The sequence below is a fragment of the Procambarus clarkii genome, chromosome 14, assembly GCF_040958095.1.
Source record: "Procambarus clarkii isolate CNS0578487 chromosome 14, FALCON_Pclarkii_2.0, whole genome shotgun sequence".
Classification (NCBI taxonomy): domain Eukaryota; kingdom Metazoa; phylum Arthropoda; class Malacostraca; order Decapoda; family Cambaridae; genus Procambarus; species Procambarus clarkii.
The window spans coordinates 7,810,213-7,824,190 of NC_091163.1; the positions used below are offsets into that span (position 1 = coordinate 7,810,213).

General features: G+C 44.9%; 1 protein-coding gene across 1 annotated transcript in view; it reads left to right on the top strand.

Annotated features, from left to right (window-relative positions):
* The first annotated feature begins 3,525 nt into the window (after nucleotides 1-3,525).
* The window catches only part of LOC123771935 (molt-inhibiting hormone-like), a 30,787-nt gene continuing 20,334 nt past the window's right edge, over nucleotides 3,526-13,978 (top strand). The window contains exon 1 of the mRNA XM_045764761.2: nucleotides 3,526-3,680. The gene's annotated coding sequence lies outside the window, so the exon portion shown is untranslated. The remainder of the gene's footprint in view (nucleotides 3,681-13,978) is intronic.

Below are 13,978 nucleotides of genomic sequence, written 5' to 3' on the forward strand. Positions count from 1 at the left end.
ATCTACATTTGAAACTGTATAATGAGTCAGCCTCCACCACATCACTGCCTAATGCATTCCACCTGTTAGCCACTCTGACACTGAAAAAGTTATTTCTAACATCCCTGTGGCTCATGTGGGTACTCAGTTTCCACCTGTGTCCCCCTTGTTCCCGTACCACCAGTGTTAAACAGTTTATCTTTATCTACCCTGTCAATTCCTCTGAGAATTTTATAGGTATTGATCATGTCTCCCCTTACTCTTCTGTCTTCTAGTGTCCTGAGATGCATTTCCCGCAGCCTTTCCTCGTAACTCATGCCTCTTAGTTCTGGGATTGTGCTTGACAAGGTACGGGCTCCATGCTGGGGCCGCATATTCCAGGATTGATCTTACATATGCTGTGTACAAAGTTCTGAATGATTCCTTACACAGGTTCCTGAAGGCTGTTCTGATGTTAGCCAGTCTCGCGTATGCCGCAGATGTAATTCTTTTGATGTGGGCTTCAGGAGACAGGGTTGGTGTGATATCAGCTCCTAGATCTTTCTCTCTGTCCGTTTCATGAAGTACTTCATTTCCCATTAGGTATCCTATTCGTGTGTGTGTGTGTGTATGTGTGTGAGAGAGAGAGAGAGAGAGAGAGAGAGAGAGAGAGAGAGAGAGAGAGAGAGAGAGAGAGAGAGAGAGAGAGAGAGAGAGAGAGAGACAGAGTGAGAGAGAGAGAGAGAGAGAGAGAGAGAGAGAGAGAGAGAGAGAGAGAGAGAGAGAGAGAGAGAGAGAGAGAGAGAGAGAGAGAGAGAGAGAGAGAGAGAGACAGAGTGAGAGAGAGAGAGAGAGAGAGAGAGAGAGAGAGAGAGAGAGAGAGAGAGAGAGAGAGAGAGAGAGAGAGAGAGAGAGAGACAGAGTACTCCACACTACTGGTGGAGTGGACAGTAGACCAGAACACCTGATGATTCCACCAGTTACAGGTGTCGGGTGGCGGGGTTTCCTCCACATCACTCACTAGGGGTTTCACAAGTCGGGTAACAGACATAAAGTAATAGTTTTCTCAGACTTGAAGCATTTGATCATGACTGATGCCATGAAAAAATGAATTACGCGAGGTTCATTATACGGTTAAAAAAATAGGAAGGAAATACAATGGGATTGAACACGCGTCTTTAGACTCTCTATAGACTGAGAAAATTTCCTTCACCTAGTATAGTCAATAGGGACCTGGGAGGGAATTATCAAGGGAAAGCGCCAAGCCATTACGACTATACAGCACTGGGAAGGGATCAGGATAATTATTTGGGATGGGACGGGGGGAAAGGAATGGTGCCCAACCACTTGGACGGTCGGGGATTGAACGCCGACCTGCATGGTATGAGATGCATCCTGGGAAATACCAGTCGCTAATCCTTCGGGAATCTCGATAACCCTAACCCACACACTCCTGTCACGAGATTAATGTCAACCATGACAGTTTATGCCTGTAATTAGTAAAGTTACATTATAACTATATGATATAATATCAGATAACATCACCCGTCTAGGGAGAGACAAACTGTAGTGATAATACCTCAAGTCTTCGATAAATCAACGGGGGAAAATATTGTGCATTAATAGGAGCTTTGACAAGCCGCTGGCTTCCTCCCAGTAGGTCCAATATCCAAGACCGGCGTTGACTCTAAGCTGAATTAACGTTGATAACATCGAACCAACGCCATCAACCTGTGCTTAAATAACATGCACAAAAATCATACATTCTTCGGATTCTGTATATCATAGAAACGTTGATTGCATAGAAAAAAAATTTTGCCTGATGACAATGGTGTTTGAAAACGTCCAAGCCAGGAGGTGCCGATTAGTTATCTACAACCTCTCTATACCGACCACTCGTTATAACAGAGAGAGAGAGATTCTTGGGCCCCCAAAACCTTAGAATTCCATTATAACACAGACTCGCTAAAGCACACACAAAAAAGCTTCTTTTAAACAAAATCCTGAGCATATGTTGTCTCATAGGGGTGATGAGAGATCAACATAATGGCAGCATCCTGACAATTGCCAGGAATTCACGGCGTTGCGCAACTTTTTGCGGTCGTTTATTGAAGGTCACTTTTTGCCTTATCACTACACTGAATTGTACCCGTGTTCTTTGATTGGTTTCAGGATATAATTACATTTATATTATAACTTCAGGATATCATATCAGATAACATAAACCGTCTAGAGAGAGAGACAGGCTGTAAAACAGACAGAATGAACAGACTGTAAACAGACAGACTCCTGTTAAGCTTAACCATATTTCATTACTGGAGGGCAAGGCTTTCCGCACACTCACCCATCCAGGAACTGGCTTTACAAACGATGCTTAACATGACTCAGTGAGTGACGCACACGTTATCATTACGTCGTGACAGTGAAAAGGTTCGAGAAACTTTTCAGTGTGGCGGGGAATAATGTGGGGAAAACGGGCCGCGGGTGAGGCTTGAAAGACTGGTTTATCAACTCCTTCAAGTGACGTTTCAGTGACGTCTCAGTGACGTTGCAATGCGGTTGCGTGTTTTGCAAATCGTATGTGGTTCCTCTAATATATATTAATAATATTTCATTATGTAGGGGGGACAGGCAGCCAGTGTACTTATACATGTTAGTTCCCTCCATTCCTAGGGTGGAATTAATAACCCCGCTCAGGATGCAACCCCATAACAAGATAACTTCTGAGTATCTACTTACTGCTTGGTGAACAGGCGTATTAGGTGATAAGAAATGCGCCCAACTATTTTTAGCAACCCGTCCTCGACTCAAGTCCATTCCATCCAGCGGTCGACCCCACAGACGCATTCATAATTGTTAACATGCTGTTCATTCAAACCGAAAATTTTCTCAAATATAAATTAATATTATAATGTATTGGCATATTGTGCATATTCAGGCTCTGGTTAAGTTAGGTGTTTAGGTTCTGTTGGCGATTATTTGTATTTGTAGTAAGTGGGTGAAGCATTTACAGCGTTGTGGTTCGAACACAAGTCGTCAGTGAAGCACTTGTTCCGGAAGTGTTCGAACGTCATCAGTTGTGAGTCGTGTGTAAACCGTTTTTCATTCATAAACAGTTGGGGGTGGGGGGGGGGGGGGGTTGGCGGGTGCATGGAATCACTTTTGGGTCTTTTGTTTGGAGGACGGGCTGATTCCATCCACCCGCCAACCCCCCAACCCCCCAACCCCCCAACTGTTTATGAATGAAAAACGGTTTACACACGACTCACAACTGATGACGTCCGAACACTTCCGGAACAAGTGCTTCACTGACGACTTGTGTTCGAACCACAACGCTGTAAATGCTTCACCCACGTACTACAAATACAAATAATCGCCAACAGAACCTAAACACCTAACTTAACCAGAGCCTGAATATGCACAATATGCCAATACATTATAATATTAATTTATATTTGAGAAAATTTCCGGTTTGAATGAACAGCATGTTAACAATTATGAATGCGTCTGTGGGGTCGACCGCTGGATGGAATGGACTTGAGTCGAGGACGGGTTGGCTCATGGCTGCTGAGGTGGCATTTACTTACCAGTTTACGAAGCGTTCTGAAGCACTACAAAATCATCCTCAACCAAAGGTTTTTATTTTCATGGACAACATCGTGGCGCTACCAGAACTCGTAAACATAATTTAGTGAATACCAACTTACCCGCCATTGACCGAGGTAAGAGGTAGATCTCTCGTAAGTGACCTCTGACCCGGACTGGTCATTTGTGTTTGGATAACTGCACAAGGAACCTGGTCCCTGATTCACGAAGCAGTTACGCAAGTACTTACGAACGTGTACATCTTTCCTCAATCTTTGACGGCTTTGGTTACATTTATTAAACAGTTTACAAGCATGAAAACTTGCCAATCAACTGTTGTTATTGTTATAAACAGCCTCCTGGTGCTTCGGAGCTCATTAACTGTTTAATAATTGTAAACAAAGCCGCCAAAGATTGAGAAAAGATGTACAGCTTCGTAAGTGCTTGCCTAACTGCTTCGTGAATCTGGCCCCAGGTTCGTAAGTGCTTGCGTAACTGCTTCGTGAATCTGGCCCCAGGTTCGTAAGTGCTTGCGTAACTGCTTCGTGAATCTGGCCCTAGGTACCACATCAACGCTGACTACTAAGCTATTGCAAGTACAATTTCAAATTTCTCTCCTAAGATGTTTCTACTAATACCATCTCATCTGTTGCTTACCTTGACTCAGTAATGTAAATGCTTTCCCAGAATATTTACAAGACTCACAAGTGCAGAAAGGTTGATCTTAGCTCAAGGTAGAATCTCCTTTCGCGTACTAGTTATTCATGTCACTCCATCACCCACGTTCCCAGTACTTACAGCCTGCTTTCTAAATTTTCTTCTTCGTAAAGAAATGCAACTATTTTGCTGTTGTTGTTATAGATTCAGCTACTCGGAACAAGTTCCAAGTAGCTCGGGCTATGGTGAGCCCGTAGTGGACTTACCTGGCACAGGAGCGGTGTAAGTAGCACGGGCTATGGTGAGCCCGTAGTGGACTTACCTGGCACTGGAGCGGTGTAAGTAGCACGGGCTATGGTGAACCCGTAGTGGACTTACCTGGTACAGGAGCGGTGTAAGTAGCACGGGCTATGGTGAGCCCGTAGTGGACTTACCTGGCACAGGAGCGGTGTAAGTAGCACGGGCTATGGTGAACCCGTAGTGGACTTACCTGGCACAGGAGCGGGGCAAGTAGCACGGGCTATGGTGAGTCCGTAGTGGACTTACCTGGCACAGGACCGGGGCAAGTAGCACGGGCTATGGTGAGCCCGTAGTGAACTTAACTGGCACAGGAGGGGTGCTCGAACTATTTTGCCTAATCATAAACGTATGAACCCAAGCAACCTACCTAACCTATCGAAGCTGATCCATAGAAAACGGCAATATTACGATGCTACACTTTTGTATCACTAAATAACACGTTTAACTCTTGGTTAATTCCGTAAAATAAACTCTTTGTTGTCCAGCCTCGCTCTTAGTCACCCCATGGATCATGTTTAATGTCCGGGAGCCGGTTCCTGAGCGGACAGAACACTGGACGCGTGATCCTGTGGTCCCAGGTTCGATCCCGGGCGCCAGCGAGAAACATTGGGCAGAGTTTCTTTCACCCTGATGCCCCTGTAACCTAGCAGTAAATAAGTACCTGGGGGCTAGTCAGGTGTCACGAGCTGCTTCCTGGGGGTGGAGGCCTGGTCGAGGACCGGGCCGCGAGGACACTAAGCCCCGAAATCATCTCAAGATACGTCACATCGCTAAGCTAAGCACTATACTGCACTTCTCACTGACATCATTACCAAAATTAAACACACAACAATGTATTTCTTAAGGAATCTCATTTACAAGTCTGTGCTGTCTTAACATGGGAGCGTCATTACACATTGCGAAGCGCCCCCTATGTCGGGCGCCCCCACAGATTAATAGATTAATAGGCCTATTAATCCTTACATAATTAATATATAATCATATATTATCATAATCATCCTCCACTCTCCCGCGACTATAGTGGCTCTTAAGAGGACCTAAGATCTCTCTCTCTCTCTCCTGAGATGTCTCAGAGGAGCTAAGATATCTCTCTCTCTCTCCAGAGAGGTCTCAGAGCACCTAAGATATCTCTCTCTCTCTCTCCAGAGAGGTCTCAGAGCACCTAAGATATCTCTCTCTCTCCAGAGAGGTCTCAGAGCACCTAAGATATCTCTCTCTCTCTCTCCAGAGAGGTCTCAGAGGACCTAAGATATATCTCTCTCTCTCTCCAGAGAGGTCTCAGAGGACCTAAGATATCTCTCTCTCTCTCTCTCTCTCCAGAGAGGTTTCAGAGCACCTAAGATATCTCTCTCTCTCTCTCTCCAGAGAGGTCTCAGAGGACCTAAGATATCTCTCTCTCTCTCTCCAGAGAGGTCTCAGAGGACCTAAGATATCTCTCTCTCTCTCCAGAGAGGTTTCAGAGCACCTAAGATATCTCTCTCTCTCTCTCTCCAGAGAGGTCTCAGAGGACCTAAGATATCTCTCTCTCTCTCTCCAGAGAGGTCTCAGAGGACCTAAGATATCTCTCTCTCTCCAGAGAGGTCTCAGAGCACCTAAGATATCTCTCTCTCTCTCTCTCCAGAGAGGTCTCAGAGGACCTAAGATATCTCTCTCTCTCTCTCTCCAGAGAGGTCTCAGAGCACCTAAGATATCTCTCTCTCTCTCCAAAGAGGTCTCAGAGCACCTAAGATATCTCTCTCTCTCTCCAGAGAGGTCTCAGAGCACCTAAGATATCTCTCTCTCTCTCTCCAGAGAGGTCTCAGAGGACCTAAGATATCTCTCTCTCTCTCCAGAGAGGTCTCAGAGCACCTAAGATATCTCTCTCTCTCTCTCCAGAGAGGTCTCAGAGGACCTAAGATATTCGTCCCATCCTGAAGTCTGTCATATTATGCAAGTGTTGCTTCATGAAACTGCTCCCACACCCGTGAGACGAAACACGTGACCCCTCATTAGAGACCTCATGAATACCCTAACCGTAAACCACCGTTGTAAACTGCCCGGGCTACTGAGTATACGTGTAGAGCTGCCCGTTGTGTTGTAACTAGGTTAGTTGAAGGGCAGGCGAGTCACTGTTGGTGAGATATAACAGAGATGGAGTCAGATTCATCAGACTGTTACCCAATCACTTGGCAAACTGTTACTTGTTGTTCTTGGCGCTGGCGCCACGATTCATCATTGTGTGAAGATTAATCTTACTAGGAAGACTTGTAGGGGGGACTCATTAGGGGAAAGCCCTAAGCCATGAGGACTATATAGCACTGGGAAGGAGTCAGGATAAGGATTTGGGACGGGAGGGGGGGGGGAGGAGTGGTGCCCAACAACTTGTGGACGGTCGGGGATTGAACGCCGACCTGCATGAAGCGAAACCGTCGCTCTACTCTCCAGAGTACTTGGAGTTTTTGAGTAAAAAAAACATGCATAAATGTCAATTTTCTAAACAACAGAACACTGAGCCGTAGAGAGCACCAATCAGCGAGCTAACATTAAATCTGTGTATCTGTAACTCGTATTAAATATGTATTAACAAAAGTAATGTCATAGTAAGATGTTATATAAACGCTTAGTGACTAAATATTAACTACTAGTCAAACCAACTAAGAGCAGCAAATGATTGTTTCAAGCAACGTTTTAAATATTTTTATGAAGAGAAAGCCAATGACATTTAATTATTACAAAATATAAGTTAACTGTATGGGGAGCCTGCAGTATCACTGTACTGTATATACTGTACTTTGTAATTGCTCACTTAGAGCAATTAGGCTGCTCTAATTGCTCACTTAGAGCAATTAGGCTGCTGTGGTGGTCTTAATAGGCCTCCAGAGGTTAATAGGTCATAATCCCAGCACCAAAACTATCGGGTAAAGAGCAGTCACTCAGAGCAAATGCGTAAAAATACAAAATATTAAATGAACAAATCTACAAGGGCCGTGATGAGGATTCGAACCTACGTCTGAGAGGATCCCAGACGCTGCCTTAATGCCTTGTTGATTTGTTCATTTGATGCATCACGCTATTATGATTTCTGTGTGTAACAAAATATTAAAAAATATAGACATAGTTCTTACCAAACCACATGTAGGTCAATATATATTAACTGTAATACATATTTTAATGTGATCAACACTTTAGACAATTCTTTCAGGAACATAACTATCTATTAAACAAAGTGCCAGTTACTCAATGCAATTATTAAATCTAACAACACATTATAATACAGTATTATGAATATGATGAGATTAATAAATATAATTAGTGCTGATGACTGACAGGTGATTAACTGTTAACTGCCACTTTTTGAACACTGAAAGTTAGATATCCTGCATTTAACACTAATTTTTTTTTTAGCGTGTGGGAATATTAGAAATATTGGGAAGCGTGAGATATTTCCCTCACTACAGATGACCAGCCACTTGGGCTGGACGGTAGAGCGACGGTCTCGCTTCATGCATGTCGGCGTTCAATCCCCGACCGTCCACAAGTGGTTGGGCACCATTCCTTCCCCCCCCCCCCGTCCCATCCCAAATCCTTATCCTGACCCCTTCCCAGTGCCATATAGTCGTAATGGCTTTGTACTTTCCCGCTCCTGTGCCAGGTAAGTCCATTACGGGCTCACCATAGCCCGTGCTACTTGGAACTTGTTCCGAGTAGCTGAATCTATAACAACAACATGTACTTTCCCCTCATAATTCCCTCCCTCGCTACAGAGACGCAGAGAAAGCTTGTCTCTCTCTCACATGTACTTTGATAATAATTTGTAAGCTACAGTTTCTTCCATAAGGTTATCATGTCTTTTGGGAATTGAGTGATGTCATCTCCACTTTACCAGGAGCCCGTAAGGTGCCCCCGCTTGGAAGTGATATAGTAGGCGCCTGTAAGGAGCCTACTATATCACTTACAAGCCTAGTGATATAGTAGGTATATAAGCCTAGTTATATACACCCAGCAAGTATACTTTAAACAACATCAAACGAAGAGGACACTTGATCTGCATTCATATACACAGTAACCCCTCACAGGATTAACTTACAGAAATATACTAAATATACTCAACACATTGATAGGTGATCTAACGCGTGCTCCACGAAGCCTCTCCATTTTACCCGGGACCGCCTGCAAGAAGCCGTCGGGTGAGTTCATGAGCTCTGACCGGCACGAACCACTGACATCACGAGCTTCCAATTCAAGTAGTGACGTCACGGCAATAATGATGACAGATGCAGGCGTCCAATGGTGACGTCACATTGCTAAATTTTTAACATCAATTAGATTCAAATAATTCGTTATTATATATATATATATATATATATATATATATATATATATATATATATATATTAGTATTTTTTGTCTTAGTTGACAAAATGTTAAATACATTATTTATTTACACTAAGCAATATTAGTATTAATTGTGTAATATTAATTAATATTGTGTAATATTAAATAATATTTATTGTTTAATATTAATTAATATTAATTAATAATAATTGTGTAATCTCACGTCCCCATACAGATAGGTAAGTACTCTCACTTAATAATTCACTGTGAAAGTTCTACCCAAACCTTACCTTACGATGATTTCGGGACTTAGCGTCCCCGCGGCCCGGTCCTCCACCAGGCCTCCTGGATGCTATACCTTCGGACCCCTTACCCCCCCTCCCCCTCTCCCTTAAACACCATTCATGCCCCCCAACCCATTATCTTATCAACCCCTCCTCCCCATCCTCCCAACACGCTTATCTGTCACCTGGAGTGGAACCACCAGAGATCACCGTTTGTTGTTTTATAAGATTCAGCTACTGGGAACAAAACGTTCCAAGTAGCACGGGCTATGGTGAGCCCGTAGTGGACTTACCTGGCACAGGAGCGGGGCAAGTAGCACCGGCTATAGTGAGCCCGTAGTGGACTTACTTGGCACAGGAGCGGGGCAAGTAGCATGGGTTATGGTGAGCCCGTTGTGGACTTACCTGGCACAGGAGCGGGGCAAGTAGCACGGGCTATGGTGAGCCCGTAGTGGACTTACCTGGCACAGGAGCGGTGCTGTCTGTAACTCTGCAGAGATCACCTTAAGTCACAGGATCAAGTACTCTAATGCCGCGAGAGTACCTCCATGAGCACATATCTCTCACCACATGAGTATTCTCCTGAGTCTTCTGGCGGAGTTAGCCAACTGTTGTGGGAGTTGCCCCATAGGTAAGGCCAGTACACACAGAAATCACAATAACGTGATGCATCAATGAACAGATTGCAACTCTTTTGACCATGTCGTAGCTCAATCGATTAAGGCAGTGTCTGGGATGATCTCGGACTTGGGTTCGAATCCTCGTTACGGCCCTTGTGGATTTATTGTTTAAGGCCAGTACTTCGACCTATAGGATGGGGAAGGGGGAGAGGAAACCATTTACCTACAATTCACAATGGACCTTACCCAAAACGTTAGTTGGAGAACAAAATACTTGGGGCAAATTGTACGAGTTATTACGACGGGTCAAGCTGCTTCACTGGGCATGGGGGAAGGTCTGAACAAGCCGCTATGTTATACTGAACCCACACAGCGTCGTAGCCCGGGAGCTGAAGTTCAGCCACCGTGGCCACTAGGTTACCAGGTTAGTCCACACACACACACACGAAAAGGGGCCTCGTAGCCTGGTGGATAGCGCGCAGGACTCGTAATTCTGTGGCGCGGGTTCGATTCCCGCACGAGGCAGAAACAAATGGGCAAAGTTTCTTTCACCCTGAATGCCCCTGTTACCTAGCAGTAAATAGGTACCTGGGAGTTAGTCAGCTGTCACAGGCTGCTTCCTGGGGTGTGTGTGGTGTGAAAAAATAGTAATTAGTGTAGTTAGTAAACAGTTGAGAGGCGGGCCGAAAGAGCAAAGCTCAACCCCCCGCAAACACAACTAGGTGAATACACACACACACACACACCTCACAGTTCTTAGTATAACGACATCAGGATATTTGAAAGTGCAACTTCCCTCTGTAAATATTGCCAGTCCATGAGACGCCATAGCTAACATTGTAAGTCGTCTTTAGGAAACAACTACAGAGAGAGAGAGAGACAGACACACATCTTGTCAAGCACAAGACGAAGCTGGAAAAAGTCCAAAGGTATGCCACTAGACTAGTCCCAGAACTAAGAGGCATGAGTTACGAGGAAAGGCTGCGGGAAATGCACCTTACGACACTGGAAGACAGAAGAGTGAGGGGAGACATAATCACAACCTACAAAATCCTCAGAGGAATCGACCGGGTAAACAAGGATAAACTATTCAACACTGGTGGGACGCGAACAAGGGGACACAGGTGGAAACTGAGTACCCACATGAGCCACAGAGACGTTAGAAGGAACTTTTTCAGTGTCAGAGTAGTTAACGGATGGAATGCATTAGGCAGTGATGTGATGGAGGCTGACTCCATACACAGTTTCAAATGTAGATATGATAGAGCCCAGTAGGCTCAGGAACCTGTACACCAGTTGATTGACAGTTGAGAGGCGGGACCAAAGAGCCAGAGCTCAACCCCCGCAAGCACAAATAGGTGAGTACAAATAGGTGAGTACACACACACAGTTCTTAGTATAACATCAGGATGTGTAAAAGCATTTGAAAGTGCAACTTCCTTCTGTAAATATTGCCAGTCCATGAGACGCCATAGCTAACATTGCGAGTGTTCTTTAGAAAACAACTACAGAGAGAGAGACAGACAGACAGACAATAAACCACACACTACATCACATAAACGACCAGCGAGGACTCGCCTAGTTGTGCTAGGGGTTGATTCTCGGCTCTATGATCCCGCCTCTCAACCGGCGAGACTTGCCTAAGACTGGGAAAAGCCTAATCACCTCCCGGTACACGCAAGCGAGGAGAAATTACAGGTAAAACGCACGCAACTTCCCCCAATCAGCAGCATTGTCCGCCAGGTGGGGCTCGTGTGTGCCTAGGCATCTCTTTAGTGTGTTTGGTAATATGAGATTCGTGGGAGTTGTATACCATTGATATACCCGGTGGATTTAATTCACGATTAACATAACCAGTTTGTTGAACTGCCGGAATGGGTGGAATGGTTTATGGATTTGCTGTGGTGGTGGTGGTTAAGAGAAAGGGGGGGGGGTGCTCAAACATCACAGTGCTGCCAATTGTTAAGCTCCTCTATTCCTTTGAGATGGAATAGAGGAGCTCAATCGTAGAGGAGCTCATTATTGTCTCAATAAACGTACTTGTACTTGAATTACACACAGAAATCACAATAGCGTGATGCATCAAGTGAACAAATCCACAAGGGCCGTGACGAGGATTCGAACCTACGTCCGAGAGCATCCCAGACGCTGCCTTAATCGACTCAATTCTTTTGACCATGTCGTAGCTCAGTTGATCAAGGCAGCGTCTGGGATGCTCTCGGACGTAGGTTCGAACCCTCGTCACGGTCCTTGTGGATCTGTTCATTGTACTTGAACTGTGCACAAGAGCGCTCTACAGAAGAGAGCGCTGCTCAGACACGCTCTAATGCTAAGCAATGTGCGCCATTGTCACATTTCACATTGCAAAACCGGAAAGTACTTTGCGAGACATTTTTCTACAAATTCAGAATTGCCTTACTGATAAATTATCTTATCATCGTCCGAGAGCCTTTGTCCATTATCTTATCATCGTCCGAATTTATACCTTGATCTTATCAATACCAAAGGTATAAATTGGGTGTCATACCAACTTAGCCTAACCCAAATTGATGTAGCCTATTACAGCTTAACCAAGTCTAATATTTTAATTTCGTAACGTAATATTTTTAGGATTTCTAAGATAAATTAATGTAAGGTTGGTATTACAAATTGGCCTCTGTTAAGTAGACTTACATGGTAAGCGCTGCTCTGGGAACTTCCAGGCAATTAAAAGCAGTGACGAACGTTGATTTCGTAATAAAGCATATATCACTGGTCGCCATGGCAGTTCCTATAGCATGAGGCTACAGGAACTGCCGAGGTGTGGGGTTAATTCCTGGTAATGTATTCACCAGTCCTTATAGGACCTCCTCCTCCAGCAGGACCTCCTCCTCCGGCAGGACCTCCCCCATCAACAGGACCTCCCCTCTAGCAATACCTCCTCCTCCAACAGGACCCGCCTCGACCTCACACACCTCTGCCTCTGCGGGTTTATGTTCCCATATCGCAAATGATATTCATTAACACTAGTATAGTAGGCATCCTTCAGTCTCGGGAGACTACGGAGTTGCGCCCTAGTTGTCAATCCTGGTGCAGCGTCTGGTGTGACTGATGAAGCCAATCCGAGAGTGGCAGTCCATCCCACACCGAGCACAAACGAAGTCCGATTCTGGTCTGTCTTCATGGCTACCGGCTTTCCTTCTCTGTCTCTTTGCCTCCGATTTCTTGGCAAGTGACTCCTCGAACTTGGAGAGACCTCGTTGAACAGACTGCCTCCAGGCTGAACGGTCTGCAGCCAGTGTCTCCCATATAGCAAGATCGACGTCCATGGCTTTCAGGTCCCTCTTGCATACGTCTTTATACCGTAGCTGGGGCTTGCCTGCTGGACGCTTTCCCTGCATCAGCTCTCCGTACAGGAGATCCTTGGGGATCCTGCCGTCGCCCATTCGCACAACGTGCCCGAGCCAGCGCATTCGTCTCTGTTTCAGCATTGTGTACATGCTGGTGATTCTTGCTCTCCCCAAGACGTTGTTGTTTGTCACCTTGTCCTGCCAGGTGATGTCTGATATTAACACTATAATAAAACTAATATAAAATCATCATATTCTTCAAGTTAATATGCCAGTATACTTTAATGAATGGTCTAAGCTAATGGAAAAGTGTTAGAAAATTACTTGTCTTCATTACCTTTTCAAATGTGCAATATGTATTGATTCGCAAATTCTTAATTGGTGTGTGAATATGGCTGAAGAACAATGACTAGGAACAAGTTTCCTGTTGAGGACAGCTTATAACGATCACAAAATGATCCTGTCTATTAGGTTTTGCTGTTCAGCAAAATTGTTATTTGAGGACTCAGCCCTGTCACTGTTGGCAACTGCCTTCAATACTCCATTACCAAAGCTGTGATAAAAATAGCCAGGCAGGAAGTGGAGAACATGCCAGAGGATTAATGTGGAGACTGGATCTGCCCACGTTCGTGTCAAGAAATTTGTGCAACTGACATGTACTTGTTCACTGTTGATGCAGGAAGACTCTGGTTAAACTAGATATTGCATGCAGCGACGGTCACGCTTCATGCAGGTCGGCGTTCAATCCCCGACCGTCCACAAGTGGTTGGGTACCATTTCGTCCCCTTGTCCCATCCCAAATCCTTATCCTGACCCCTTCCAAGTGCTATATAGTCGTAATGGCTTGGCGCTTTCCCCCCTGATAATTCCTTCCCTCTTCTTGGAGGCTGGACTCCAAACTGTTCATGTTTTTTTTTCTCTCTCCAATTCA